This window comes from Callithrix jacchus, chromosome 14, assembly GCF_049354715.1.
Source record: "Callithrix jacchus isolate 240 chromosome 14, calJac240_pri, whole genome shotgun sequence".
NCBI lineage: Eukaryota > Metazoa > Chordata > Mammalia > Primates > Cebidae > Callithrix > Callithrix jacchus.
Window position 1 is genome coordinate 94105827 of NC_133515.1, and position 21138 is coordinate 94126964.

The following is a 21138-nucleotide window of genomic DNA, read 5'->3' on the forward strand; positions in this document are numbered from 1 at the left end:
TGACACCCTGGGGTGGTGTCACCCCACTTCCGGCTGTATAAATATTGGAGATCATGCAGACAGATCCATCTTGCAACTACCAGGATAGAAACTCAGGCGTCGCCAGTGAATTAGTAAAAGGAATGGCTATTTATTGAGCACCAGCTAATCAGATATAGCTAAGTTATTGCAGTTAATTCTATTTTTCTATTTTGGAGAATCTTGAATTGGGTCCTCGAATTAGATGGTACTAATGTATATGGTGTTAATTTCCTGATCCCAGTGGTATATTAGGGTTATGTATGTAAAAGTCCTTGTTTATAGGAAATAGACAAAGTAATGGGGGTTATTGGGCATAATGTCAGCAGTTTACTTTCACATGGGGAGGAGACCTGTACCTTCTACTCTTCTTGTAACTGTTCTGGAAATTTGTATTTTTAAAGAAAAACAGTAGTTGAAAAATTACACTAGTCTCACAAAATGAGCCATGCAACTCCCACTACTATTCTCTGTTCTGCAGCAATTTATATGAGATTATATAATAAGGACAGGAATTAACTGTCCCTTGAAAAATTAGGACCTCATCTATAGAGTCATCTGGGTAGGGTTTTGGGGGAGGCAGAATCTTGCCTTCCACATCAGTTGTTTCATGTTCACAGATGGAGTCAAGTTGTCTGCTTCTTTCTACCATTTCCTCCTTTATTGTGTATGTTGATTATATATTTTTCTTCTTGACAAGTCTTATTAATCCTCTCTGTATTGTTTTATCTTGTTGTAATTGTTCTCCATTTTATTTTTCCTTCTCTATTCTTTCTATTTTGTTTCTCTGACTTTATTACTTTTCACTTTTTTCAGTTTAATGTTTACTCTCTATTTTTAACCTTTCTTATTTTCTGAAAAATATATTTAAGCTGTGAATTTCCCTTCAAGTACTACTTTCATTGTATCTCTTAAGTTTTTAATGGCATTCAGTTTAAAATCGTCCTAATTCCTATTGAGATTTCTTTTGCCATTGGGGTAAAAGATAATTTTCCTTAATTTCCAAGTATGTGAAAATATGTTATTAGCTTTTTGATATTCATTTGAAACTTACTTGCATTAATTGCACTATGCCAGAGAATGTGGTCTGTAATGATAGCAGTTACTTAAAATTTCTTGATACTTGCTTCTGTCCTCGTTCTAAGTCATTTTTAAAATTTATATCCATTAGATCAATTTGTTAATTGTGTTCAAGTGTTACTATATCATTACTGATGTCAGTTATAGAAAGTCATTTTTATCAGCCTGTAAGTCTGCCTATTTGTCTTTTCTATACTTTGTTATAAAGTACATATTTAAAATTTCTGATGAATTGACCATTTTGTCAATTTGTAACAACTTTCTTCGTGTCAATAAAATTTTTGCCTTGCCTTCAGATAATTTACCTGACATTTATTTAGCATGGCTAAATACATTCATTGAGTTGATATTTGCCATGGTGTATCTTCTTATATCCTTTTATTTACTAAGGTTCCTTCTTTTCCTTATACTTTAGTGTGGCTCTTATAAACAACAAGTAGCCCAATGTTATTTGTTTACTCTGTTTAGTCAGTCTTGAAAGCTTGCATTTCCGTTTGGTCCATTGACATTGGTTATAATTTCTGATATTTTGTGATTTCTACCATTTTTTTTTAATGTAAGAAATTTTTTAAAAAAAGTAAGTCTTCCTACTTTTTCTAGATTTCTTCAGGAATGCTTTCTCTTGAATTGATTTGATTTTATTCTATACTTACATTTCCCCTTTCAACTCCCTACCTTTCCCCTGCCCCCCCACACCCCGCCATTTTCTGCTTTACCACTTGGGAGGTAATTTTTTCTGGTATTATCTTCTCATACTGTCTTTCTGGAACTATCTACTGCTTTCTGCCGTCTTCTGGTACTATCTTTCTTGTACTATCTAATTATTGGTGGCCACTCAACAATTTTTAACACTTAATTGAGCAAATTCTAAAGTTAATATTTTTACCCTCTTTTTAAATAATACAGAGGACCTTGGGACACTTTCACACACACACACATGCACACTCTTTTCTCTTTTTGTAGTTTTATTGATATACTATTGCTGTACATATTTTGAGAATACATATGATATTTTGATATATATATGCAATGTGTAACAGTTCTCTCAGGTTAATGGGATATCTATCAGATCTATTTTTGGTTTTTTGAGAAACTTCCATACTATTTACCATGGTGGCTGTTCTAATTATATTCCCACCAAGAGTGTATTGATGTTCCCCTTTCTTTGCATTCTCAACAGGATTTATTCTCTGTCTTTTTGGTAATTGTCATTCTAGCTGGGGTGAGATGATATCTCATGGCTGTTTTGATTTGCATTTCCCTGACAATTAGTAATGTTGAACTTTTTTTTTTTCCATATACCTGCTAGCCATTTGTGTGTCTCCTTTTGAAAAAATGTCTATTCAGGTCTTTTGCCCATCCTTTAATGGGATTATTTGTTTTTTTGCTATTTCATTATTTAGTTCCTGATAGATCCTGGTTGTTAATCCCTTCTTGGGGGGATGATTTGCAGATATTTCCTCCTAGATAAATTCCACACTTAGAGCTAACCTATTTTTGACAAAGGCACCAAGAACCTACACTGGGGAAAGGACAGTTTCTTTAATAAATGGTGCTGAGAGAACTAGATATCCATATGTAGAAGAATTAAACTAGATCCTCATCTTTCACCATAAATAAAAATCAACTCAAAGTGGATTAAAGACTTAAATTTAAGACTTGAAACTATGGAATTACTAGAATAAAATTTTAGGGAAATGCTACAGGACATTGGTCTGGGCAAAGATTTTTTGGGTAAGACCTCAAAAGCACAGCAACAACAGCAAAAATACACAAATGTGATTACATCAAGCTAAAAAGCTTTTTCACCAAAAAGGAAACCATTAACAAAGTTGAAAGGCAAGCTACACATACTGCTTTCTAACTTATATGCTTTTTAACTTGAAATCTGCTAGAAGTCTCTGTGAATATCTGATCAATCTTATGTTATCCATACATCAGTTGACTTAAACTCATCCTTCAGTTCTCAGCTTAAAGGCTGCTGCCTCTGAGAAGACTTCTGAGTCTGGGTGTAGTCATGACTGGAATACTCTTCTATACACTGAGAAATGCCCAAAAGTTTCCCAAAGGGGTATACAGGCATAACAGTCCCAAAGGAATCAATTTTCAGACACTTATCTTCTAAATGTGCTTTTTTCCGAGGTTGAACTGCCTAAAAGAACCAAAACACCTGCAAGCCAGAATCAGCTGGTCGGTTCCTCTTTTCTCCTTCCTTTTCACTGTTGCCCAGTTTCCCATTTATAAATAAAAATGTCTCCTAGCCAGGTGCGGTGGTTCATGCCTGTAATCCCAGCACTTTGGGAAGCCAAGGTGGGTGGATCACCTGAGGTCAGGATTTCAAGACAAGCCTGGCTAAAGTGGTGAAACCCTGTCTCTACTAAAAATACAAAAATTAGCCAGGTGTGATGGCGCACGCTTGTAATCCCAGCTACTCAGGAGGCTAAGGCAGGAGAATCACTTGAACTCGGAAGGCGGAGGTTGCAGTAAGTGGGGCTAACACCATTGCACTGCAGCCTGGGTGGCAGAGCAAGACTCCATCTCAAAAAAGATATTTCATTGCCTATATTTATTATTGTCTGTTACCCTGAAGTGTAAATTCCCCTTAAACACTGAACAAATAAGCAGCTGTTTAAAATACTAGCATCAGTGAAACCTTCCTTTGTAGGGCCATTGTGTGTTTTTTCATATTATTCAAATTTCTGTGAGACAAAAAGCACATTAGAAGTAGAATATTTTGGTGCCTGTAGGGCTGTTGATCATTAGACACAATGTGGAGCTGAACATGGGTAGAGTTGTCAGATTTAGCAAGTAAAAATACAGAACCCCAGTTAAATTTGAATTGCAGATAAATAACAGTTTTTTAGTATGAGTATGTTCCAGATATACTAAAGCACTGAAAAATTATTAGCTTCTGAAATTCAAATTTAATTGGTCATTGTATATTTTATCTGAAAACCCTAGGAAATGTAAGGACATTTTTTTTCTATCTCTTTGACATTTTTAAACAATACAGCGTACCCAAGGTAGAGTTCTGTTAGAGCAAACCCAAAAATGTAAGTAAGAAGTCTTAAGGTACTTAAAACTTGAAATAAAGAGATATCTTATTTTATTGAGGCTGCACACTTCAACTCCAGGGTTTTGTAGAAATGAACACATTATAAAATTGAGACTTCATTGATCTGTTCAGGCGTGGTAGCTCACATCTGTCTACTTTGGTAGGCCAAGGCAGACAGATCACTTGAGGTCAGGAGTTCAAAACCAGCCTGAACATGGCAAAACCTCATTTCTACTAAAATACAAAAATTAGCCAGGCGTGGCGGTGCACACCTGTAATCCCAGCTACTCAGGAGGTTGAAGCACAAGAAGTGCTTGAACCTGGGAGCCAGAGTTTTGCCACTGCACTCCAGCCTGGGCAACAGAGCAAGACTCTGACTCAAAAAGAAAATAATAATAATAATAATAATTCATTGATCTGTACACTGAAGATGAGTGTACTTTATTTATGTATGCTATACCTCATTGAAAAATGAGTTCTGAAAAAGTATCTTAAAATTAACAGTGTATTTTCTGAGTATATGTGTTAAATAAGGAAACTAAAAGTGAAATAATAACACACATAATTTTTTAGAGCCCCTTTGCTAAGCTTCCCAGGAATTAAGATTGTAGACCATTTTAATGGCTAAGTAGAAAATCATTTTTCAAGTCAGGTAGTCTCTAATTTTAGTACTTTATTTTTTTTTAAATGATTGAAGAATCTAAGCAAGTACTCAATTATCAATCAATTAGTAATCAATCATTACAGATGTGAGAGCATTAGGGTTATGAGAGCAAAATATTTAAGAACCAGTAAACTAAGTTATACATTCTCATGGTAACATGAACTTTTTCCCTTACTTAACATAATCTATAAATACATATCTATTGATATGATTATTTGATGTCTGTGTCTCCAACATCAACTATCACGGAAACAGTACTCACATATTGTTTATCCACAGTGAATCTAAGTCAAAGATGGAATGAGCAAGTGGATCACTGTGCCAGTGGCATTTGCAGTCCTGGGAGTAGATGAGATCATGTAGAAACAAGTAAACAGAAAAGAGGATGGAACTCTGGAAAACAGCGGAAGATTAACAACTCCTTTTAGTACAAAGACCATCATTTGTCTTTGCAGCTTTTTCTCTTTTCCTTTCCTGCTTTGTCCCTAGGGAACATAGTGTTTTGCACACAGAAACAATTTCAAAGTAAAAATAAACTTTCTCCCCCAAACTTAGTGGAAGACACAGAGTACATAATTACTGTTCTGAGTGTTCTTTTCAGGGAAATAGTTACCTTAGAAGACTGCACCTTCTTGTCTTCACTGTCTTGTAGGAGAAACAGATATGAAATATACAAGATACAAGTAGTTCCATAGCCCTCCAAGGAAGTTGTGAGTGATCCTTCCTTGGAGCCTGACGTCGAAAAGTCAATTTTCTTTTGTTATCACTCAGTTTAATAAATCATCTCTGAGTGCATCATGCACAATCATGTCACACATGTTTTAGTCATGGGTAGGAATGTTTTTCTTCTAGTTCTCATATCCTCTAATCTGCTAAGATCAAGTCAATTTTTTGTGTGTGTTTCTTCCACCCACTTTCTAAAACTTTAGCTCTAAATAAGTGAATGTTGATGACTTGCTTAGATAGTCTCTATCCAGTTGGATTTGATTTCCTGTCTTGTCAGTATTTTATGTGCCACAGGGAGGCAGCATGAACTTGCCTACTGATAATCTCTCTTGATGCCTGTACATCTACGGACATCCTGTCACTTTAAAAAAAGATGTCTTTTCCATTTAAGATGTAATTAAATCTCACCGTTTAAAAAAAATAATACTCGGTGATAATGGGACATGGGGAAGCAGATATCATTATATGCTTGTGTTAGAATGTTCATTGGGACAATTAAATTACTTATCTGAAGCCTTAAAATTGTTTATGTCCTTTGCTCTTGCATTCCCTTTCCTCACACTCACTCTCCCATTCCCAATCATTTCCCTTTATGAAATTATTGCGATTGTGAGCAAATACTTAGCTACAGGGACATTCAGTACAGTGTGCTCATACAAACATCAACTAGAAACAATATAAATGTCCAACAAGAACACATTCTGCTCATATGATAGATGGCTAGCTCGGAGGCTGATAAAAATGATATTATTGAAATTTTTCTGAAAATGTTGTATACATATCACCAGATATGGTCCACAAGACAATTGTAAGTGGTACATGAAAGGGAAGCATGTTTTCTTTTCACTGTATCCCTTATCTGGTCGCAAAAACAGTGTCCCAGCTGTGTGGCCTCCCTCCTAGACAGGCAGAAGGCTATGACTTCCCATACACATCCAGGCTCTTCTCTTCCCCAGCCTCCTCTAGGACTTCCTTGTCCTATTCCTTTTCCAAGGCCCAGGCTTCATCCCACCACCCTTATTTATTTTTTTTTTTAAATAAAGCTGTAAAAGAATGTCATCTCTATCTAAAGACAACACCAAATACAAATAATCATTTATTTATTTGTTAGATTTCTCAGCAATATTTTGTAGCTTTTATTATAGAGGTTTTGCACATTTTTGATAAAGTTTTTCTTTTTCTTCTTCTTTCACTTTGCCAGCTGGAGTGCAGTGGTATGATCATGGCTCACGGTAACTTTGACTTCCTGGGCTCAAGTGATCCTCCCACCTCAACCTCCCAAGTAGCTGGGACTAGAGTCACCTGCCAACACACTTGGTTAATTTTTAATATTTTTGTAGCGATGGGGTCTAGCTATATTGCCCAGACTGGTCTCAAACTCCTGCGCTCAAGAGATCCTCCTGCCTCCACCTCCCAAAGGGTTGGGATTACAGGGATGAGCCACTTCACCTAGCCCTCCACTCCCTTTCCTTCCCACACAGCTCTTTCTGATTCCCCAGCACAGCCCTCCAGTTGGTCTGGCAGCCAGGCAGCTCTACCCTCATTGCCCTCAAGCTCCTTTTTTTAATGCTGCCTGAAACCCCCAGCTCTGCCCCTTCTCCTAAGCTCTAGTCTTCCTTCCTGTCCTATGATGTGCTTGCCATATCCCTTAGAGAAAATCTGTCCTAACTGCTTTTAACCCACAGGACCCTCACTCCTCTACTCCAGCCTCCCCTTTGTCCCTGGAAGTCCCCAGTTTCTTCCCCATGCTATTGTTCCACCCTTAGCTTCAGCACTCGCTTCCCCAAGCCTACAAACTAGACTCTCTTTTGATTTATTTTGGCCCTTTTATTTTCTATGTCTTTCTCTTTCTTTCTTCTCTTATAGCCCTCCTCACTTCTAGCCAAAGCTTCTTTGCCATTTAATATGTTTTGCAAGTAGCTTCCTCAAATATCTTGTTTGATTTAGGAAACAATCATAAATGTCATCTAGATATATTTCCAACTCAGCAGTGAGGATAAAGTGTTCATCTTTTCATAATAGTAGTCACAAATATGTGGTAGTCAATTTCTTTCTGTAAATGTATATAGGAGCTAAATTCCTAGATCAGAACTTATAAAATTAGTGAATTTCCCAAGGAGAAATGATAAAGCAGTTAATATGAGTTCTGATTTAGAGAGTAGTTGGGAAACAGGAGAAATAAGACAAAATGCAAGAAAATGTTTTCCTTAAGTTCATTTAAATCAGATCCTAAATCTCCCTTGAAATTCATTGTGGGATTTCTGGAGAATTCTTTTAGAAATTGGAAATTAAACTGTAAAAAAATAATATATGTTGTTGGTTCATGGTTCATGTATATTAGAGCAATATAATGTCTCTTATCAAGAACTGCCTTTAGTACAGAACATAATATATTAATGTCATCCAGTCATGGGTCACATTATTAATGATGAAACAGAAAAGCAAGCCCCTTACATGCTATTCTCAAAGTCTTCTAAAAGTGTCAAAGTAAATTGAATAAAATCTATATTTTATGTATTTGAAATATAGCAATGAGTAGCCAAAAAGATATACATAAGCATCTAGCAAGTATGTGGGGGGGAGGAAGGTTGTAGTAATATGGATACACCTCAACTTTAGCACCTCTTCATTACCTTAACATCTCACAAGAAGAATTTTGAACAATTTTTATCTACCATTACCAAAGATTGACTAGTTCTATATACCTAACTTTCTAGATTTTTGAACCTTATTTCTTTAAAAACCAAATATTTATTTTAAGCATTTCAGCAAGAATTTCTATAAAATGGATTATACTTTATACACATCCTATCTTCTTAAATGTTTTGACTTTTACTGGATAGTTCAAGGTCTTCATTGTGAGTTTCCCTTATGGTACAGTGGAGGCCAAGAAAGGAACTCTTAGCCCCATACTCAGTGGGCTGAGGAAGTAACCAGTGTTCTTATTTCTGCTTTTTATTGTTTTATTATCTTAACAGTAAAAAGCACCATCTGTATCTAACTGCTTTCTCCACTGTTGAGAAACGGTACTACTCCATGGGTCTCTCAAACGCCGAGTTGTCTTGGTGGTTATGCCAAGGATGCAAGGCCCTGCCCACTTTTTATCCAGAACATTTCTCAAGGCCATTTCCAGGGAGCAATGTCGAGAGATGCTGTAAGCTCTCCTTCCAGACCAAGGCTGCTGTCACTGGCACATTTTCTAGGTTCCATGTTCCCCTCCCACAACAGAACCCATATTTGTACAAGCATAGATCTAGGACCAGCTCAGCTGCCCTGCAGGACTGGTGCTCTAGAAACCAGTGCAACCAAGCTGGCGCTCCAGCTACTGCTTGTGCTGTGAATAATCATTTTTGACTCTGAGTCAGGAGGTCTTCTATCTTCTGTCAGCATCCATGACATTGTGGCAAGCTGACTGGTTCGTTTGCGGCAGAGTCAAATCTCAGACCCCTCGCAGTTCTTATAAGCTACCTTTCAATTTGTTGTTTAATTTATACTTTTAGCACACATGTATTAATTTTGTATGTCTCTAGAAATATGTAAGATCCAAGGGGAATATAAAGTGGACGATAGTTGGAATCTCCCTCAATAAGCTCTCCCTGGTGAGGAATGCAGACAAACAGATTTTGTAACAAAACATGATTGATATTAAAGGCACAGAGGTGGGAACCAGAAGGTCAGGGATAGCTTTCCGGGGGAGGGGGGGTAACAATGAATTAAGCCTTTAAATATGAGGACTTGACCAGGCAGAGACACAGAACATAGAGGAAATATAAACCAAGGAGAAACACCACATAAAATGTACACACTAATTTTGAGATGCCTCCTGATATCAGAAGGGTTAAAATGAGAAGGAAAGAGTCTCTAAGAATTAAGCAATTAGCACAATTCTAAATAATTGCTGATGACACATCTGTGAAATAACATATATTAAGTGTGTATTCCTCAAAAAACTGGAATACTATTTAAGCAAACTTCATCATTATCTAGAACTAAAACTGTTGGTGATGCCAACATACTTTAGAGAAACAGAGGCATAGATAAGCATGAAGTTAAAGTCTCTTACAAGAATTACCTTATTGGGTGTGATGAAGTTATTCATTATTAACTCTGGGCATTATAAGGAAATATAAGTATAAATACGTTTATTTAAAATGTAAAGTTACACACCCTATATGCAATATTTAAAAAATAAATATAATTCGGCTATATGTGACTTGCAAAATGTACAGAGAAAACACCATATGCCGGTGGTTCAAGCCTGTAATCCCAGCACTTTGGGAGGCCGAGGCAGGTGGATCACGAGGTCAACAGATCGAGACCATCCTGGTCAACATGGTGAAACCCCGTCTCTACTAAAAATACAAAAAATTAGCTGGGCACGGTGGTGCGTGCCTGTAATCCCAGCTACTCAAGAGGCTGAGGCAAGAGAATTGCCCGAACCCAGGAGGCGGAGATTGTGGTGAGCCAAGATCGTGCCATTGCACTCCAGCCTGGGTAACGAGTGAAACTCCGTCTGAAAAAGAAAAAAAAAGAAAACACCATATGCAAAGATTGAAAATGAAGGGACAAAAAGGATATACCATATGTATCCATTGTCTATTGCCACAATAATCCTATATAACAGCCAACCACATAAAAAGTAAGCATTTATGTAATTCCCAAATCTATAGGTTAGATGGGGTCATCTGATGGGTTATCAGTGCATTGGCTTTGCTCTCTCACCTATTTGGGGGTATGGCTAGCTGGTTCAGCTCTTCCTCACATTTCTCTCATCATATAGCAGGCTAGCATGGTGGTGGCCAGATTCCAAAAGACAGTAGGAGTAAGTGCACAGTCCTTTTGAGGGACAGGCTCAGACTGGCACATCATCATTCCAGAAAATTCTATTCACTGAAGTAAATCACAAGATCAGCCTAGATTCAAGGAGCAGGGAAACAAATTTCTACACTAATGGTAAAAATCTGAAGGCGATTTGCAAAATGTGTGGATACAGGAAAGAATAAAGAATTAGAGATGTTTTTGGAGTTAATCATCTACACCATGCAAATTCTAATGGAGATAAAGTGGGTTTAGCCATGTTCACATCAGCCAAAAAAAATAAAATGGTAGTTAATAATGGAACAGTGCTTTACTATAAGCACCATATTTAAAACCACAACCTGTCTTCTCCTCCCTCCAGTTCTCATCTGTTTTGCATTGTCTTTGTTCTGAAGCACCTATAATAATGTAATTTACTTATTGTGTTTATTTTTTAGTATGCATTTCCCCTGGAAGAATATAAGCTCCACTAAGGCAGGCTCCTTCTATTTTGTTCACTAGTATTTCCCACCTACCTAGGGCAGTGCCTTATATATGATAGTTATCCTGAAAGTATTTGTTGAATAAATTAATAAACCAAGAAGATATCAAATTATTAGTATATAATTTTGGTGGCATATTAGATTATTGCTTCCAATTCTTTATTCTCCCCTTGTAAGAGAATTATATATTCATCCCCTTTACCATATAACTTTGAAGTGCCACCCTTGGGACAGGGTTAATTTGCCTTCCCTAATGATGTTGAGCTTAACCATATGATTTACCTCAGCCAGTGGAGTGTAAACAGAAGGAACATCTACCAGAAGCTTTAAACATGCTTTTGTGGCGTGGCTTTCTCTCTAGTAAATTTCCGCCTTGAGAAGAACAGGCCCTGAGCAGTTACTGGTCCTGGAGTTAACAGAATATGGAATAAACCTGACCCAACCCAGCAGTCTGAAGCACAGCCACCCCAGCTGCTCTACGCAGCTTTCAACAAGAAATAAATGCTTTTTGGAAGCCACTGAAATTCTGGAGTTGTTTATTATTACACATTGCACCAGAAAGTTCATATAGCACAAAAATGTAATAATAAAACTTATAAGCAGAGAACAAAATCTGAAAACTACATAAAGAAATTGACAGATCAGATCATGGTTAAAAAAAAAAAAAAACTTGAACATACTTTTATCAGAAACTGATACATCTAAGAGGCTGGGCATGGCGGCTCATGCCTGTAACCCCAGCACTTTGGGAGGCCAAGGTGGGCAGATCACCTAAGGTCAGGAGTTCAAGACCAGCCTTGCCGACATGACGAACCCCCATCTCTACTAAAAATACAAAAATTAGCTGGGTGTAGTGGCAGGTGCCTATAATTCCAGCTACTCAGGAGGCTGGGGCAGGAGAATTGCTTGAACCTGGATGGCAGAGGTTGCAGTGAGCTGAGATTCTGCCACTACATTCCAGCCTGCACAAAGAGCAAAACTCCGTCTCAAAAAAAAAAAGAAAAGAAAGAAACAGATACATCTAAATTGTAAAATAATTGTTACAGTTGTAGTAAGTTTGACTAAATGTGGTCCATGAGATACATAAATGGAATACTGCACCTAACATAGAATATGCATTCTTTTCAAATATATATAAGACAATATAAAAAACAAATAATTGTTCACAAAAGTTTGAAAAATTTGAAAAAAAATAGTTTCACGTAGCACATTATCTGAACTTACCAAATTAGAAATAATGAAAGACTTTTTTAAAAAGTATTTTTAAACTAAAACTACATCCCTTAACTCATGGAATGTAACTCATGAAATGAAGTCACAATGGAAACTATTTTTTTTTTATTTTTTTTTTTACTGCATTTTAGGTTTTGGGGTACATGTGCAGAACATGCAAGATAGTTGCATAGGTACACACGTGGCAGTGTGTTTTGCTGCCTTCCTCCCCTTCACCCACATTTGGCATTTCTCCCCATGCTATCCCTCCCCAGCTCCCCCCCGCTGCCCCTCCCCTATTCCCCCCAATAGATCCCAGTGTACAGTGCTCCCTTCCCTGTGTCCATGTGTCCTCATTGTTCATCACCTGCCTATGAGTGAGAATATGCAGTATTTCATTTTCTGTTCTTGTGTCAGTTTGCTGAGAATGATGTTCTCCAGATTCATCCATGTCCCTACAAAGGACACGAATTCATCATTTTTGATTGCTGCATAATAGTCCATGGTGTATACAATGGAAACTTTAAATGATTTCAAACTGAATTGAAAGTGCAACATACCAAAACCTGTAGAATTGTGGAACAGTGAATGCACTGCTAAAATTCCTAGCCTTTGTAACATTTAATGTGGTTTCATTATACTTATTTTTAAAATACATAAATTTAAATTAAATGTTGTAAGTTTTCAACTCAAGAAGCCAGGTAAAGAACAAGGAAAATGGCAAAAATTTGTAAGGAGATTTTCACTTCCAGCCGTGATTGACAAATAGGAATGGGATTTATCCTAACATCTTAAATAACTTGAAAAGGAGATAAAATATGAAACAATAATTTTTAGACATCAGAAAACAGGCAGTGCTGAACAGTGATCCCAAAGAGGAGGGAAACAAACAAGGTAAGCCTTATTATTGCCCCAGCTCACTGCCTGAAGAGAATTTCCAGACTGCAGTGAAAGGAAGAAAACAAAACAGAGTCCAGCAGCCTTGCTGACTTGAGAAGACAGAATTCAGAATTTTCGGAGCAACACAGACAGCACCAGAGATCTGCAGTAGGATTCCCCTCTACATCTTTGCACGAGGGCAGATCTACACATGCATGCAAGGAAGTTACCTAACGCCAAAGAAAGAACCACCAGAAAGGGGTAGGTGCAACAATGCTCACAGCTCACTTCTCATTGGGAGTCCATGCTCAAACCAACAAGAATGAAAGACTTCCTAATACTTGGAGCATCATATAGAATCCTCAAAAAGGTATTGCCTCAGTAATGGAGCAAATTAACCCTAGACTAAATCTGCTTTGGATTTACCTAAGGCTTAAAAACAAGCCTTAAAAAGTATTTAATTCATTTCAGATAACTTAACTACATCTCAGAATATCTAAAGAAATAAAATCCACCATCAGTGACCAAAATTCAATGGCAAATCACCCAGTTATGCAAGCAGGCAGGAAAATACAACCCACAGCCAGAAATAGGGGGAAAAAATTAATCAATCCCAGAAATGGCAGAGATGATAAATTTAAGAGATAAGAATGTGAGAGCAGCAAAATCAACTCCACACTTTAAGAAGATAGAGAAAAACATGAATATGAGGAAGATAAAAGTAAGGCTCAACTTGAATTTTAGGAGTGAAAATACAAGATGTGAAATGAAAAATATATTACAAATAATTAGCACACTAGACACTGCAGAACCAAATATTAATTTACTTTGAGGCATAGAAACAATAACTATCCAAAATGAAAGAGTAAAAACAATGGACAAAACCAAGAAGGAGTATCAGTGAGCTGTGGGACAATGTCAAAGACGAAGGAAACAAAAGTATTTGAAGAAATAATGGTTGAAATTTCTAAAATTTGATGAAACTCACAAAACCTCAGATCTGGAAACCTCATTGAAATCTAAGCAGGACACATGAAGAAAATTACACCAAGCTACATCATAATCAAATTGGTGAAAAGCAATAATAAAGATAAAACATAAAAGAAGCCAGAATCAGGGGTGGGGTGTTACTTATACATAGGAACAAAGAAAAGAATTAAAGCAACTTCTCATTAGAAACCAGACAGATTTAAGACAATGCTGTGACATCTTTAAAACATTGAAAGAAAAAACTGGCAACCAAGAGTTCTATACAAAGCAACAATATGAGTCTTTCAAAATGCTGGCTGAATAAAGACTTCCATAGAAAAACAAATGATGAGAAAATTCATCATCCAGAAAGAATTTTAATTTTTTCCCCCTACAAGAAATACTAAGGATAGTTCTTCAGGCAGATATTAGATGACGCCAAATGGAAATGTGGATATACACAAAGAAAGAAGTTTTTTGAAAATTATTAATATATAAATAACCATTAAACATTTTTCTCATTTAAAAACCATTTTAAGAAGTAATTGTTTAAAACAAAACAAAACCAAAATTTTGTTGAATGTATACCTTATTAGAAGTTTTACAATAGCAAGAACACAAAGGATAGAAGAGAGAAATAAAAGTACACTGCTTTAAAATTGTTACACTGTATACAAAGTGGTACATTTTGATAGAATGTACAACTGTAAATAGTTCAGAATGTAACTGTAAACCCTAAAGAAAAATCTAATATCTATCCAAGACTAGAAATAAAAATAAAATTAGTTTTTAAAAATCAGCTTAACCAAAAGGAGGCAAGAAAATGGGGAAGAGGGAAAAGAAATGAACATTAGAAACAAATAGCAGAAGGTAGATAGAAACCTAACCATATTAATAATCACATTAAATGTAAGTGGTATAAATAGTCCAATTAAAAACAGGTTGTCAGATTGGATTAAAAAGCAAGAATCAATTGTATATTATCCAAAAGGAACCCACTTTAAATATAAACACACAGACAGGTTAGAAGTAAAATGAGAGAAAAATAAATTCCATGCTCCACAATCCAAAGAAACTTGGAGTGGTCATAGTAATACCAAATCAACTAGATTTCAGAGCAAGGAATATTACCAGAGAGAATGAATGTAAATACTTAATGATACAAGGTTAATTCTATCAAGAAGACATAGGCCAGGTGTGATGGTTCACACCTGTAAATCATAGCACTTTGGGAGTCCAAGGCAGGCAGATCATCTGAGGTTGGGAGTTAGAGGCCAGACTGGCCAATATAGTCAAACCCATCTCTACTAAAAAACACAAAAATTAGCCAGCATGGTTGCACGCACCTGTAGTCCCATCTACTCCAGAGTCTGAGGCAGGAGAATCACTTAAGCCTGGGAGACGGAGGTTGCAGTGAGCCGAGCTCTCACCACTGCACTCCAGCCTGGGTGACAGAGCAAGACTTTGTCTCAAAAAAAAAAAAAAAAAAAGAAGAAGAAGATATAATAGTCTTCTATGTATATGCAAGATTGTCTTTTGAATGACAGATTCAAAAACATCTGAAACAAAAAAAGTGTCAAGAAAAGAGAAATGGAAAATTTCACAATTACAGTTAAGTGTAGACCAAGTAAAAAGAAAATCAATGAAGGTGTAAAGACTTGACCAATATTTTCAATTAACTTGACCCAAGTGACGTTTAATAAAAATCCCACCTAACAATCTTTATAAGTGCACACAAAACATGTACCAAAATAAATCATATTCTTGACCATAAAACAAGTTGGTATAGATTTAAAAGAATTCAATTCATACAAAGTATGTGCTATGACCACAATAGTTAAATTAGAGATCAATGGCAAACAGATATCTGGAGAAACTCTAAGTATTTGAAAATTAAACATACACTTCTAAATAACTAAGGGTAAAAGAAAAAATCACAAGGGTAGTAGAAAATATATTGAACTAAATGAAAATCAGAAGGCAGTATATCAAAATTCATGCAATATATATCAAGTAGTACCTTGAGGGAATTTTATGTTAAGTGCCTTCATAATGTTATAAACTTTTACATTAAAACACTTTGAAAGAGTAAATTAAACCTCAACAAGAATAAACAAGAAATAATAAAAATCAAAACAAAAGATAAATAAAATAGAAAATAAACAATAGTGAAAAATAAAAGAACCCAAAATCTGGCTTATTGAAAAGATGCTGCAAGACAACCTAGGCAATGCCATTCAGGACATAGGCATAGGCAAAGATTTCATGACAAAGATGCCAAAAGAAATTACGACAAAAGCAAAAATTGACAAATTGGATCCAGTTAAACTAAAGAACTTCTGCACAGCCAAGAAAAATATCAACAGAGTTTACAGCAACCAACAGATTGGGAGGAAATCTTTGCAAACTATACATCCAACGAATGTCTAATATCCAGCATCTATAAGGAACTTAAATGAATTTATAAGAAAAAAAAAGCAACTCCGTTAAAAGCAGGCAAAGAACATGAATAGATGCTTTTCAAAAGAAGACATACATGTGGCCAACAAGCATATGAGAAAAATGCTTAACATCACCGATAGTTAGAGAAATGTAAATCAAAACCACAATGAGAAACCATCTCATATCAGTCAGAATGGCTATTACTAAAAAGTCAAAAAATTACAGATGTTGGCAAGATTGTGGAGAAAAAGGAATGTTTATGTACTGTGGGGTTGGCTTGGTTTCTCACTCATTCATCTGATATGAGCGAAGGACAAAGGCCATTCTAATTCAGATGTTTTCACTGGTGGATGATATCAAATGTTTAAGTAGGAAATTATACCAACGCTATGCCAAATCTTTCAAAAAATAGAAAAGAAAGATATTTCTCACAACTTGTTTCATGAGGCAAACATTACCCTGATACCAAAACTAGACGAAGGCATAAAAGAAAAGAAAAACTTATAAACCAATATCCTTCACATGAACATAAAAATCCTTAACAGAGGCCGGGCGTGGTGGCTCACGCCTGTAATCCCAGCACTTTGGGAGGCCGAGGCGGGTGGATCACAAGGTCAAGAGATCAAGACCATCCTGGTCAACATGGTGAAACCCTGTCTCTACTTAAAAAAAAAAAACACACAAAAACTTAGCTGGGTATGGTGGCGCGTGCCTGTAATCCCAGCTATTCGGGAGGCTGGGGCAGGAGAATTGCCTGAACCCAGGAGGCGGAGGTTGTGGTGAGCTGAGATCACACCACTGCACTCCAGCCTGGGTAACAAGAGTGAAACTCCGTCTCAAAAAACAAAAAAATCCTTAACAGAATATTAGCAAGTCCAGAAATACAGAAAGAAAATGTCATTTTCTTAACACTTAAAATATCTATCAGTGTATGTTATCAAATTAGGAAATTAAAATAGAAAAGTTAAATAATCATCTTAATAAAGGCAGAAAATCCATTTGACAGTCTTCATCTTCCTTTCATTGTGTAAATTTCAAACTACCTAGGAACTACTTACAAGGGAATTTCACGTTGGTTTAAAAACTCCTATAGCTAATATCATACTTGATGATAAAAGCCTGACTGTGTTCCTCATAAGATCAGAAAAAAAAGGCAGAAATGTTCACTCTTAACACTTTTATTAATCATTGTACTAGAGGTTCTAAACAGTTTAATAGATCAAGGAAAAGAAATAAAGCATCTAGTTTGGAAAAATGCATCTAGATTGTCATCTACATACAGATGACATGGTCCTGTATGTAGAAAATCCTAAGGAAATCACAGAAGAACTATTAGAATTTTTAGGCAAGTTTAGCAGGTAATAAGATACAAAGTCAACATTAAAAAAATCAATTCTACATGTTAGCATTGAACAACATGGAAAAACAAAATTTAAAAATTATCTATAATATCATCATAAATATGGGCCAGGCAGAGTGCCTCACACCTGTAACCCTAGCACTTTGGGAGGCTGAAGTGGGCAGATGGCTTGAGGACAGGGGTTTGAGAACAGCCTAGCCAACATGGTAAAACCTCATCTCTGCTAAAAATACAAAAATTAGCCAGGTGTGGTGACACTCACCTGTAATTCTCAGCTACTCAGGAGGCTGTGGCAAAGAATCGCTTGAACCAAGGAGAGGAGGTTACAGTGAGCCAAGATGGTTCTACTGCACTCCAGCCTGGGTGACAGTGAGAGACTTGGTCTCAAAAAAAAAAAGAAAAGAAAACCAACCAAATAATTAGAAATAAATTTAACAAAATATACGCAATACCTGTAAACTGAAAATTATAAAATGTTTCTAAGGGAAAGTTTTAAAGATCTAAATAAATTATGACATAGTCAATGCTGTGGATCTGATAGCTTAATATTGTTAAGATGTCAATTCTCCCCAAATTGATCTACAGAATTAACACAATCCCAATCAAAATCACAGTCTTCTTTAAAGAACAAAATTGTTGAGATTTGCCTTACCATATTTTAACACTTCCTCAAAAGCCACATAATCAATACAGTGATTTATATAGAGACACATATATTCATGGAACAGAATAGTCCATTTTGACAATGGAATGCTACTTGGCACTTTAAAAAATAAAACAAAAAAGAAGGCCAAGCTATGGAGACATGTAACAACATGGATATAACTCAAAAGCATTATCCTAACTAAAGCAAACCCCAAAACCAAATACTGTTCATTTATGTTTAGATGAAGTCCCAGAAAAAAGCAAAGGTTTAATAACAGGAAGCAGATTCACAGTTGCCAGGGCTCAGGGAGAGAAAGGAGAGAATTAACTGCAAAAGGACATGAGGGAACTTTCTGAGCTGCTAGAAATGTTCTGTATCTTGATTGTGTCAGTAGTCACACTACTGTTTACATTTGTCAAAAGTCATTGAATTATACATTTAAAATTGGCGACTTTTGTACATAAATTATATTTCCATAAAACTGACAAAAAAAGACAGAACCAATAAACACTCAAAAATACAACAGGAATTCATGGAATAGAAAAATAAAAGAAAGTTTTATCTTTGATAAAACTAATAAAGTGGGCAAACCTCTAGGACTCATCAAGAAGAAAAAAGGCAAACAAAAAAATATTACTAGGTAAAGAGACCTGAACTACAGATAAGGCTGAGCAAATGCTATGAACACAAAAGAGGAAAAGCCCTCTCAGTAGGGTCATGTGACTCAGTCATATGATGGACAGCTGTTCTGCAGGTAAAATAAATCTGAATCTATGTGTATCTAAAAATCATGAAAACGTACCTTTTAAAAAAAAAAGAACAAGTTGCAAAAGGATACACACAATCATACTGGCTTGAGTAGATATTAAACAAACAAGAGTATACATTGTTTATGCATGCATACATATATAGAAAAAAATTTAATATGTGAGAATTAGAATGCCAATTTGCCAGCTTCAAGATATTGGTTTCCTCTGGAAGGAAGAAAAACTTTATATTTCTTCTAAGTCAAAAGGAATACAAAGGGAAATTTGGCTCTATCTTTATTGTTTTATTTCATTTGTGTTATAAAGAAACTGGCAAAAAGACGGAGCTGAAAGCAAAAAAAGCAAAATATTATCTTGTAGGCATTATGGTAAGTAGATATCTGTTATATTACTTCTTGTGCTTTTGGTATATTTTAAACGTTTTATAATTTGAAACAATTTGAGAGTTGATAAAGGGTATTGTATAGTAATCATATATGTTAATAATTTCACAATTGACATAGCTACCAGATTTATAGACATTTTGGTTTTATCAATAAACTTTATCAGAAGTATGAACAAATGGAGAATTATATTGGTAGATTCTTAGTTATAATTCTTTACTGATTCCTGAAGAAGGCTAGAGTTAACACTAGTATCCACTAGATAATTTCAACATGTCACTAAGTGGCAGATATTAAAGTCCATGTCATGATTAATTGTTACTAAGGGTGAATGAGCGCCCTATGATCCTATCCTTGCAAATGAGGTCAGAGAAATGTCTGTGCTTAGAAAGGAATCAATGTGATAAAAATCCAGCCAAGAATTAATTGTACCATGTCCTTCCTGTATCTTAGCACTTATCACTTTGAATCATAATTGCCTGTCTATCTGTATGCTTGGCATACAGTAGGCACACAATAAATAATCAACCGACTAAGTAGTCTCCAGGGAACTGAATTCCAAGAGTAGAGGAATTGTGTCTATTTATCCCTAGCTCCTAATATGGTGGCCCACGCATGAAGTAGGCACCAGCAAACATTTTTTGAATGGATGTAGGGGGAGATAAGATGCTGCTACTTCCATAAAAACTTCCTAGATCTTCATCTGAAAAGATTTCTTTCTCTCAAGTTTATAACTCCTCTTAAAATGTTTGACATGTTTCCTGTAGTTACTTGTATTTACGCATTATTTCCACAACTACATCATATAACCTTTCAAGGTTCTTGAGAGCAGGGAGTATTTCCTTTGCACAATTCATTACAGAATGATGGAAAGTGGAAAGCAGATAAATATCTTAAACCTAAAATTATTTCAATTAAACACTTTTATAAGTTCAGGAGAATTATATTGACCTTAAAGTAAGCAATTTTAAACCATTTAAAGTGAATTTCACTTGCAGCCATTAAGCCATTTGGTAGTAAAGAAATAGACTGTATAATATGTCGTGCCATGCTACCGGCAGGGCCAGGCTGCTTGTCTACTCAGCTATTTCCTGTTAAACCCTAATGAACAAAGACAGCTGCCAAACATTTTCTAGGTCATTTGTTCTGTTTGTAAACAGAAAGTGTACAATATTTTACAAGTTGTGATCCTACTAGATTTATGCCGAATGAAAGAATTACAAAAGAGAGGAGGGAAATTAATGCAAGTCTTAAGTGCTTAATGACCCCATTAATTGAGAGAGAGGTAATTGGAGAAATTAAACAGAAGAGGTAATGGCCTTAGAGTCATTAACCTATTATGAGAGTACTGCTGATGCTTAGCAGGTGGTTTTCTTCTAAATCGAAAGTTGAGAGTCAGTGTACTTTAACACAATCGTTCTTGAATCTGGCCAATCCTACGAATCACTTGAAAAGATTTTGAACAGCACAAGTACCAAGATCCTCTTTATATTTTCTTAATCAGAATCTTTGGGGTGGGGCCCAAGCATATGGGTTTTTTAAAGCTAGCCAAAAAATCTGATTCTTTAGATTTTTTGATAACAAGCAAGTTCAGTTTAGACATCATTGCTTTAGAACAGGGTTTCTCAACCTTGGCA